Source organism: Megalobrama amblycephala, linkage group LG4, assembly GCF_018812025.1.
Source record: "Megalobrama amblycephala isolate DHTTF-2021 linkage group LG4, ASM1881202v1, whole genome shotgun sequence".
Taxonomy (NCBI): domain Eukaryota; kingdom Metazoa; phylum Chordata; class Actinopteri; order Cypriniformes; family Xenocyprididae; genus Megalobrama; species Megalobrama amblycephala.
In genome coordinates, this window is record NC_063047.1 from 47569253 (window position 1) to 47580184 (window position 10932).

Here is a 10932-nt window from a genome sequence, read left to right on the forward strand (position 1 = left end):
TCTCCCATCTGAGCACACATTCCCTCATAAATACTCCCCCATAACCCCCTAAACCAACAATGGATCAATAAAGCTACACCACTCACACCATTCTGCCTCATATTACACACACACACTCCTATTCAAAGCCAAATCAATATCTACTCATCAATGTCCTGATATGTTTTTAACTCTTTTTGTCTGCAGAACCGCCTGCTGTCAATAGCCCTGCTCCCTATTCCCTGTCTGGCAAATATCACGCTGTGTCCTGGATTTGGTCGATTAAAGGTTTTGTTTAAATTCCGCCTGGAGAGGGACAGTCACTTAAATAACAATACAACCCCTCTAATAAGGGATTACTGCCATACTTGGAGTTTCACTCAGCACTATCCATGTTTGCTTCAGTCCCTTTCATTTTAATACTTCCTAAAACAAGTTTTTCATACATACTCATACATACTGTAATTTGCATAGTTTGTGCCACAGGCATGAATGATACATCAAATTGCGTGGTTTGTTGAGAAGAAATACAATTACTTCCCAAAAACCCAAATTCTTTGGCCCTGACCAGCTAACATCATTTCACTAATCATATCATCAGCACATGGGAATCACTCTATCATTCTGATTGGATTACAAGAGCAGACTGATTGCTATAAAAAGAGGGCAGAAATGCTGCAAAGAATATTGTACCTGAAAGAATCATTTACAGGATCATCAAGAACTTCAAGGAGAGAAGTTGCAGTACAGAAGGCTTCTGGATGTCACAGAGTCTCCAGGACTGTCTCCTTCTGAGAAGTCAGCAACAGAGTCATGTCACCACCAGTGCAGAGCTTGCTGAAAATTGGCAGCAGGTATTTTTAAATGCATCTGCACACACAGTGAGGCCAATACTTTTGGACAACAGCCTGGTGTCAAGAATGGTAGCAAAGAATCCACTTCTCTCCAAGAAAAATATCAAGGACAGGACAAGGACAAGTACAAGGTTTGGACAGTAGAAGATTGGTGCAAATTACTTCCGACTGTTTGGGACATCTGGAAAATCAATTGTCTGGAGGTAAATGCAATCATGAGTCCTGTGTTGTGTCAGCAGTGAAGACCATCCAATGTTGGGTTGCTTTTCATCCAAAGGGAGTGGCTCTCTCACAATTCTGCCCAAAACACTGCCATGAATAAAGAATGGTATCAAAACGTCCTCAAAGAGCAATTTCTCCCAACAACCCAGGAGCAATTTGGTGATGATCCACATGCATTTTCCAGCATGATGGAGCACCATGTTACAAGAGTGATAATGAAGTGGCTCGGAGATCATTACATTGAAAATTTGGATCCGTGGTGAGGAAACTCCCCAGATCTTAATCCCACATAAAACTTGTGGTCAGTCCTCAAAGGGCAAGTGGACAAGCAGAAGTCCACAAATTGTGAGTGCTAATAAGGCAAGAATGGATCGCCATCAGTCGGGATTTGGCCCCAGAAGCTGATATCAAGCATGCCAGAGTGAATTGCTGAGGTTATGAAAAAGAAGGGTCAGTACTGTAAATAGTGACTCTTTGAATATATATATATTGAAAGTTTTTGCCAATAAAAGCCTTTAAAACTTATGATATGCTTATCATTGTTTTCTAGTATACCATAGAATCATGTGAACAAAATAATGTACAAATACTGAAGCAGCAAACTTCGCAAAACACAAAATTTATGTTGCTATACTTTTGGCCACGGCTGTACAGTATTTCACAGCTAATTCATCTGCCACTTGGTAGAAGCTAGACAAATTAGGTAGATGCCATAGGAAGGTTGTCAAAAGCAATTATCCTTTATTAAATACAGGTTTTTTTATTGTGTTCCTGCAAGTCAATACTTGAGGGAATCTCATCTGACCAGTGATCGTATTTTAAAGGTTCCTCATTTTGTTTTAGAGGTCTCCTACAATGGGTTTAAATGCATCCAAGGTCAAAAACACTTACATTTTCTCATAATATGCATTGCAGCATAACCTCTTTTCTTACAGTGTCGGAAAACAATTTGATAAAGGATTTGGTCTCTCTAAACACCTAATTTCTGAGAGCCTACTCTGCTCTGCTCTGATTGGTCAGATGAACCAGTCTGTTGTGATTGGTCCACCGCTTACAGCATGTGTCGGAAATGAAACACCCATTACCATATCTGAATTTCAGCTCTTCCTCAGGACTTGTAAACACAGTGATACGAACAGTAGCGATGGTGTTGGTTTTACCGTAGTAATTCGAGCCAGAGTCCTCATCCTTTGGAAAATCTTTTGCAGGGCAGAAAACAGCATCTTCTCGACATGCCCACAACATGAATCAAACTCTTCCAGAACTACAGTGTTTGACAATGAATATTATAGGCTGGCATTATGCAAATTTGTTGCAAACCTACATAGGTTTGCGCAATATGTAAAACTGGAATTACTGATGACTCATTTCAGGCAGTTCAGAATCACTCACAGACAATAACTCGATTTATTGCGCACTTTGATCTTTGAAAGCAGACCTTTTACATTCACAAACTGCTATATAATTTGTATCTAGTTTGTATATCATTTGTAGCTATATAATTTCTATCTATTTGTATTTGTATACACTCCATGAAAGGTAATATCTCAAAAAGTATAATGACTTTAACATTTTGTTTCATCTGAAATCTGAGATGTCAGAAATGACAAACACTACAACTGTCCTCGATCTGATCTAGTTGCTTGGCACAAAAGTAACAGTATGTCAGAGTTAAAGAGAGAGCTCTGGTATTAGACTATTTGAGTGATTAACCTACTTTATTATTGACAGCAGAAAACAACCTGGGTAACAAATTATAGTAAGCGGTTGTAAAGTACACATGTAAAGTTACATGATATTACAACGCATTAAACACAAGTACATGTTACCGAGATGTCTGCGAGGGAAAGTATCATCTGAAAATTCTATTTGAGCATTAAATGTATGTAAATACACATCTGAAACCACTCGTTTAATTTAAACGCAGCTAATACAATCTTGCGTCCCTGATATCGACTGTATTTCTAATGAAATTGGAAGACGTCAGTATGAATAGTGGGCCTATGTTATTATTGTTTAAGTTTGTCTTGTTTGCTAAATGAATTTTGTACATAAGATAATAAACAGAACAAATTTTAGAAATGCTTTCATCTCAAATCAATATTTATTTATGTGGTGAAAAGCTGTGTAATAAGTGGTATTGTACATTAAATGTCTGTCTTGGTTGAAGGTGTTCATTTGTCTTGGCTCAAAAGAAAGAAATGAGATTTGAGTTCAGTGAGCTAGTAAAATACTTTAACTCAAATCAATATTTTGTGTTTAATTATTTACTTATGTGGCAAGTAGCCATGTAATAAGCAGGGTAATATACATCCAAATGGTTGTTATAGCAAAATAAACCCCTTCAGGGTGATATAAGACGCCTCCACTTTATTTTGTCATAACAATCGCCTGGATGTACATTATCCCTTACATAATAACCAGCATTAAATTATTGTCAACCATTGACAAGAATTTAGAAAGTCTGCATTACAACAACGATACCCTAAACGAGTGCCTAGATAGCTAATGGAATCTCCATTAACCAGTAGTCTCTGTGGACTAGGTGACATTAGCCATTTTCAGAGCAAGTTTTACATTTTGATGAAAAATTACAAAGACAATTTTTTCCCCTTTGGAATAACATACACTGATGAATCATTCACAGGAACTTGTGTCAAGAAAGTCAGCTGGGTCCATTTTGATTTCATGTACTTCAGTGAGAGAAATACTACAACATTAAAAAATGCTCAGTGACTGAGATGAGGCTTAAAAATCGATACTCATTCATAATGGTGTTGACGCACAGCAAACACAGAGCATGGTTTATTAATCTAAGGCTTGATAATATGACATGTCAAATCCATATCAGCGTTTGAGAAGAAGCATGAACTGTTGACTAAGAAGAATCAAAATATTTGAAGGCTGCTCTTTCAAATCTCAGGAAAATTAGAGATCTCATGTTTCATTTAACCATGATTGTTGTCCCAGGTGTTTCTCCTAAAAATCCTTTAACAAAAAAAAAATGTGTATGCAAAAAGTTTAATGTGCATAACAAAGCTCAGATAATTAGATTTCTGACATCTTGGTTTTTGAAGCTTCAGAGGAGATAAGAGATATCACTGGGGTGGGTGGGAGGATGAGGTGGTCTCTAATGATAAAACTAAGAAGCAAGAGGCTGAAGCAAACATCTCCATTTAATCTTTATATGTTGTCTCATCGCTATTTTGGAGAAAGGATGAACTAAGGGATAGTAAAAGGTTCCACAGTAGTTTTGACAGGTTACTATATTCATAGCAGAGATTCACAGTACTTTCAGACGTACACTGTTTTCAAATCCTTTAGGACTTGTCAAACGGCTAAAGTGCTTCCATCTCTATTGACTTATTTAGAGGAATCCTATAAACGCTTGTCAGTGCTACCTAGCTTGACGACACCTCAATTAGCTCCTTAATCAGCACCCACAGCCTGACCTCCACTATCTTTAGCCTGTAATGATGGGATTTCTGAAAGTTAGTTTGCAACAAGTCAGCTTATTTGACTTTCTGACACCAGTCCAAAATCAACAGACGACACTACAAAGAAGGCGAACGAAGAGTTCATCCTGCACATCCTTAAAAGGCCATCACATGGACTTACTTTACAATCATTCAGAGTGATGATACAGGCTATATTTTTAAATTTTCTGAGGCTATAACCACCATAGACCTTGAGGGGGGTGTGACACCTTTTGATTTCTAGATTAGTCAATATCGGGTTTTCAGTGACCAAAACTTTACTTTGCAAGGGTGTTCTGAGTGGTCAACATAGCATTGGTATGCGATTCCTAAGGTTTTCTATGTGAAAACTTCTTCAACAAGCCACACAATTTTAGGTATCATATTTGTTGTATACATGAGCAAGATTTCTACAATCCACCTTCTTCCGGACAAGCCTATGTAACCCTTCTTGCTCAAAACACCCGCTCTAAGCGGGATTCGAACCCGGGTCCGCTGGCATGGGAGTCGGGCTCTCTAACAAGGAGGCTAAAGGCCACGGTCTTTAGTCGCCAGAGTGCCTCTTAAGATCAGGGGAGTGAGGTTTACGTGCACAGCTCTTACCAGCCTACATCTGTTACTCCTATACTGCGTTTTGAATTATGGGTGGCACTTCCAGTTTGGGGAACTTCCATTCAAAAAAACTGAGACAAATCATTTCAAATCATATGGCTGCCCTACAAATAAAGCTTATCCATCAGTTTGACTGAATGAGCTGTCAATTTTACTTCATGTTTTATTTTCAGACATCATGAGAATATCGTAACGCTTGGTATTTTAACATGACATGTTTTGACAAGAATATCTATGGCAAGAGCTCTTTTCAGTCGCTGTATTCTTTTCTTCATGATTATTTTCTTTTTTCCCTTTGCATTCCACTGTAATAGTATGAAAAATGACAACATATATTGCACATTTGTGGTCTGTTCTTCCGATGTTTTTTACAATATATCCCATTAATAATTCACTGGAATGCATGAAGAATCTCTTGTTTTTCTCCTCAAATCCTCACGTCACTTTTAAATTTTTTTTCACAGGTAAATACAATTTATTATCTGTCAAAATGACGGAAATCACTTTGAAATAGAATCATGCAGTGTTGAAGTTAATGAACATTTTTGATTAAGGCAACGTATGTTACATAATACAGATATATTACTACAGTGATATTTAACTCGTCCGTTATTGCTGTAGAAAGAATCGTGCTTTTGGGGTTATTCATGGTTTGTTGAAAGAATCTTGTCGATGCTTTTACACTTTTAAATGCCCTTTTAATGTTTGATGGTTGAAGGATCAGTAGAATAATGTCTTCTCATTGTACCCAGTTAAAAAAAACACAAACATATTATTGCATTCACAGAGCGAGCCTTTCATTGATTGTTTACAGCTTAATGGAAGTTACACCCTTAACTCGCAATGGGGCATAGGAATAAGGTGGATATGATTTAAAAATATCGCCAACATTAGCAATTTCTAGCGGCTAGCTATTACTATGCATTTGTGGTAATTAGTTAGCACAAATGGTATCGTGGGGTTGTCTTGCCAATAGGGCGGTCTGTGGCATTTAGACCTGGGCCTGTGTCCAGTGAGACTGCCAGAAGGGATTGCAGCAGCTTTTCCAATTAAAGCCTGGCTACTACCCCTCTCGCCTCACCTTGGAATACACACAAAATAATGCTAAGAAATCTGTAAACAAAGACACACAGGACAGAGTAAAAGTATAAAGCCGAGAGACTTCGAAAACGACATGCACACAAACGCAGATACTCAGATGTGACATTAAAGACCAATCAAATGTTTGATTACAAAAGCCTGTGTAAAATGTTGAGGCGACGCCCATGACTGAGGTGGCCCACAGATATTCCCCTCCCTGTTGTGCATTAGTGCTGATTTATGAGTCTGTTATTTGTCTAATCCTGTGGACCGTGTCCCTCTGTTCCAGTAAAAAAAGAGGGATTACATCCTTATTGTGGTCACACAAACACACTACACTCCTCGAGTGCTTTTTACGGCCATCACTGGTGCAAAGGGGAATTGGGCCTGGTCCACAGCTGACACAAGGGCTCCTACACATCCACCCATCCAGCCATGACAGGCAGAGATGACTCAAATGCACACTCATACACCAGAACCCAGCACTGAATCAGCAAGATTCCTAGTGTCATCTAAACATGCCATTTCATGACAGTATGAGACAGCACCCCTACTGCTTTTAGGATATATTAAATGAATATTCTGACATCATTTACTCACATTACAGACCCTCATCTCCTTAATACATCAACCATTGTTCTTCCTTCTGAGGAAAACAAAATGAGATGTCTAGCAGAATGTCCAAACTGCGAGCTCTGCACAAATTACACATGAATGCTACAGCAAGGGTGATTTCCAACAAATGGCATACATTTCGGCCTATTGTGTTGCTTCAGGAGATATAAATATAGCATATAAATCATTTGGACTACCTTTTTGGAGCTTGAAAGCCCCAGTCCCCATTCACTTTCATTTTCTAGAAAAGATCTGCTTGTGCCTATTTCTGCTTAAAGTGTTAGTTCACCCAAAAATGAAAATTCTGTCATTTATTACTCACCCTCATGCCGTTCCACACCCCTAAGACCTTCGTTAATCTTCGGAACACAAATTAAGATATTTTTGTTGAAATCCGATGGCTCCGTGAGGCCTGCATAGGGAGCAATGACATTTCCTCTCTCAAGATCCATAAAGGTACTAAAAACATATTTAAATCGGTTCATGTGAGTACAGTGGTTCAATATTAATATTATAAAGCGACAAGAATATTTTTGGTGTGCCAAAAAAAAACAAAATAACGACTTATATAGTGATGGCCGATTTCAAAACACTGCTTCAGGAAGCTTCGGAGCATAATGAATCAGCGTGTCGAATCAGTGGTTCGTAGCGCCAAAGTCACATGATTTCAGCAGTTTGACACCCAATCCGAATCATGATTCATAACATTCCAAAGCTTCCTGAAGGAGTGTCATGAAATCGTCCATCACTAAATAAGTCGTTTTTTTTTTTGTTTTTGTTTTTTTGGCGCACTAAAAATATTCTCGTCGCTTTATATAAAAATATTATATAAAAAATATTATATAATATTAATATTGAACCACTGTACTCACATGAACTGATTTAAATATGTTTTAGTACATTAATGGATCTTAAGAGAGGAAATGTCATTGCTAGCTATGGAGGCCTCACTGAGCCATCGGATTTCAACAAAAATATCTTAATTTGTGTTCTGAAGATGAACGAAGGTCTTACGGGTGTGGAATGACATGAGGGTGAGTAATACATGACATTATTTTCATTTTTGGGTGAACTAACCCTTTAACATCTTGTTTGGTGTTCCACGAGAAACAAAGACTTTGGATAAATTAATACTTTATAACGAAAGCTGAAGTACCAGGGATTTTCCCCCCAACAAAATCATGGTGGTTGTACCATGTAAAACCATCACTGCACCTACTTCCTTTGTAAGGGAAAGACCTCCAGTGAAGGTAGTCATAAGCCAGCCGTCTGTCTGCCGTTCGTTTTGTTTCACGATGACAGGTTCAAACTTTTCTCATTGTACCGTTGAGTTTTGCGTTGGTTAATAAATTCTGATGTCACACTGTGCTGCAGTGTATAGAGTCCAGTAACACATCACACACTGAATCACACACAATTAGAAGGATAAAATTGGTCATAGTGAAAGCAAATGGTCTCCAGGGGCAAGTCTGTATACCCCACTCCCCCCATCCACCCGCCCAGAGTGCTCTGTGAGCCTGTTTCATTGTGTCTCTTTGGCACATGCTGCACTACAGCAAATTCAGGATGGGTCTTATACTTCACACTCACACACACTGCAACCTCCTGAGTATTAGAGAAGAGTACCCTACAATCTGAATCTCCCAGAGACAATAAAGTTTCACTCACATTTGCTCATCTGAATAGTTTTAAATAACACAATTTGGAATGAATCCAAAATTACCCTAATGGGAATTTCTTGTAAGATTATAACATATTTTAAATCAGATTTTTTAGAACACTTACTGTAGCTCCCAACAAGACTAATAGGATTCCCAATAGGATAAAATATAGGACATTAAAAATTTTTTAAGGATTTTAAAACTCCTATAGCTTCCTTTGTGATTTCTCTGAACTGTCCAGTAACAAGACATTATTCCATTGCAGTTGTAATAAAAAATTATGCATCTAACAGGACATAATATCTTAATTTTAGAGGATTCTTATTTGATCCCATTAGTAGAAATCCTCTACACATTCCTTTTTTGACAAGGGCAAAGTGTTGAAATAAATGAAATATATTACTTTTTTTTTACTAAAGAAAATATTTTTGTGTATTATCATTTATGTTGATGTATTATATATATATATATATATATATATATATATATATATATATATATATATATATATACACACAACACATATATGCTGCCTCGAACCTTGAACCACCTGACTGTTCACCTACTAACATCCCCAAAAATCTGTCTCTATACTTCTGACATTTATGTAACTCACTAAACGTTAGCATAACTACATGAAATACGTTTCGATCACCACGTTTTTCTTTTAAAGTAAAAGTCTACCGGCGTTTGACTTACCAGTGGTACAGTGCGCTGCTGCTGCTGCTGCTGCTGTGTGAGTGTGTGTGGGTGGGCGTGGATGCTGCAGGATCGCGCTGCGCTCCGTGTCTTTGTCTGCGACTTCAGCTGCTGCTCTGCCTCCCTACCGGCACACCGCGCGGTCCTAGTGCCGCCCAACACACGCCCACTGAGTATCGTCAACGCCTACTGCAGGCTGCGTCCAGAAACATCTGCATTCATGTGTTAATACACTGTTAACGAGTCATAACCTCAACTTGAAGCCGAATGTGTTAGAGTTAAAGATGTAATTGACTCTTGACTACACAATTATTGATTACATACTTAATACTGCTCACTATTTTCAATCAATAGTTTGTGGAAAAGTATGTAAATATTTCACAAGAATGCTACATTGTGTGTTTAATTGAAAAGTCCAGTTATCATCTTAATTGTTATTTGGAGTAATTCACCTAAAATGACATGAGGGGACAATAGCGAAAAATGGCAGATGGAGCAATAATAACTGACATGATCCATGATAACATGATATTTTTAGTGATATTTGTAAATTGTCTTTCTAAATGTTTTGTTAGCATGTTGCTAATGTACTGTTAAATGTGGTTAAAGTTACCATCGTTTCTTACTGTATTCACGGAGACAAGAGCCGTCGCTATTTTCATTTTTAAACACTTGCAGTCTGTATAATTCATAAACACAACTTCATTCTTTATAAATCTCTCCAACAGTGTGTAATGTTAGCTTTAGGCACGGAGCACTATCAAACTCATTCAGAATCTAATGTAAACATCCAAATAAATACCATACTTACGCGATTAGACATGCTGCATGACGAACACTTTGTAAAGATCCATTTTGAGGGTTATATTAGCTGTATGAACTTTGTTTATGCTGTTTAAGGCAAGCGCGAGCTCCGGGGGCGGGGAGCACGAGAATTTAAAGGGGCCGTAGCCTGAATCTGCGCATATTTAATGATGCCCCAAAATAGGCAGTTAAAAAAATGAATAAAAAAAAAAATCTATGGGGTATTTTGAGCTGAAACTTCACAGACACATTCAGGGGACACCTTAGACTTATATTACATCTTTTGAAAACACTTTAATAGAACTGCTAATGAGTCAACAGAACCTAACCTTGTAGTGGAATGCTCTGCAATCAATGTTCAGAACAGAATAATTACAGTGTACTGAAAATTAGCACATTGTGTGTCTATATATATTTGATTTTTCCTCTTGTGTGTATAAGAAATCGTCAGCAAAGTGACTTCATTGACAAAAGAACTGACATCTTTTCTGATACAAAGAACTGAAATGAGTTTGAAAGGAGCATACTACTATAAACATTTACATCATTACATAATTTCCTGTTTGCAACAATGGAAGAAACAAAGGGAGATTGTGGAGAAAACTGACAAAATTTTTATTTTCTAGTTTAAACCCATTTTTGCATATTGGTTGCTATTTACCTTCGTTTACATGAGCAATCCTGACAAAATTTGAATTCCTTGATCTAGTTTAGACCAGTGTTTGCATATTGGCCACCTCAGTGAACTTGAGCAATACTATGCTCATACCAAGCATCTTTTCACATTATTTTCAACACAGATAAATGCTTAAATTTCATGCCATTGATTTTTTTTTGTTTTTTTTTTTGGTATTTTAGCGCAGCTGAAACTCTGTATTCATCATCATCCAGGACCAGAACTATTTTGCGATATATTTAAAATTTTAATGA

At 37.5% G+C, this 10932-nt stretch overlaps 1 protein-coding gene across 1 annotated transcript in view; it reads right to left on the minus strand.

Annotated features, from left to right (window-relative positions):
- The window catches only part of LOC125267744 (neuronal migration protein doublecortin-like), a 60782-nt gene extending 51450 nt beyond the window's left edge, over window positions 1–9332 (minus strand). The window contains exon 1 of the mRNA XM_048189663.1: window positions 9199–9332. The gene's annotated coding sequence lies outside the window, so the exon portion shown is untranslated. The remainder of the gene's footprint in view (window positions 1–9198) is intronic.
- Between the last annotated feature and the right edge of the window lie 1600 nt (window positions 9333–10932).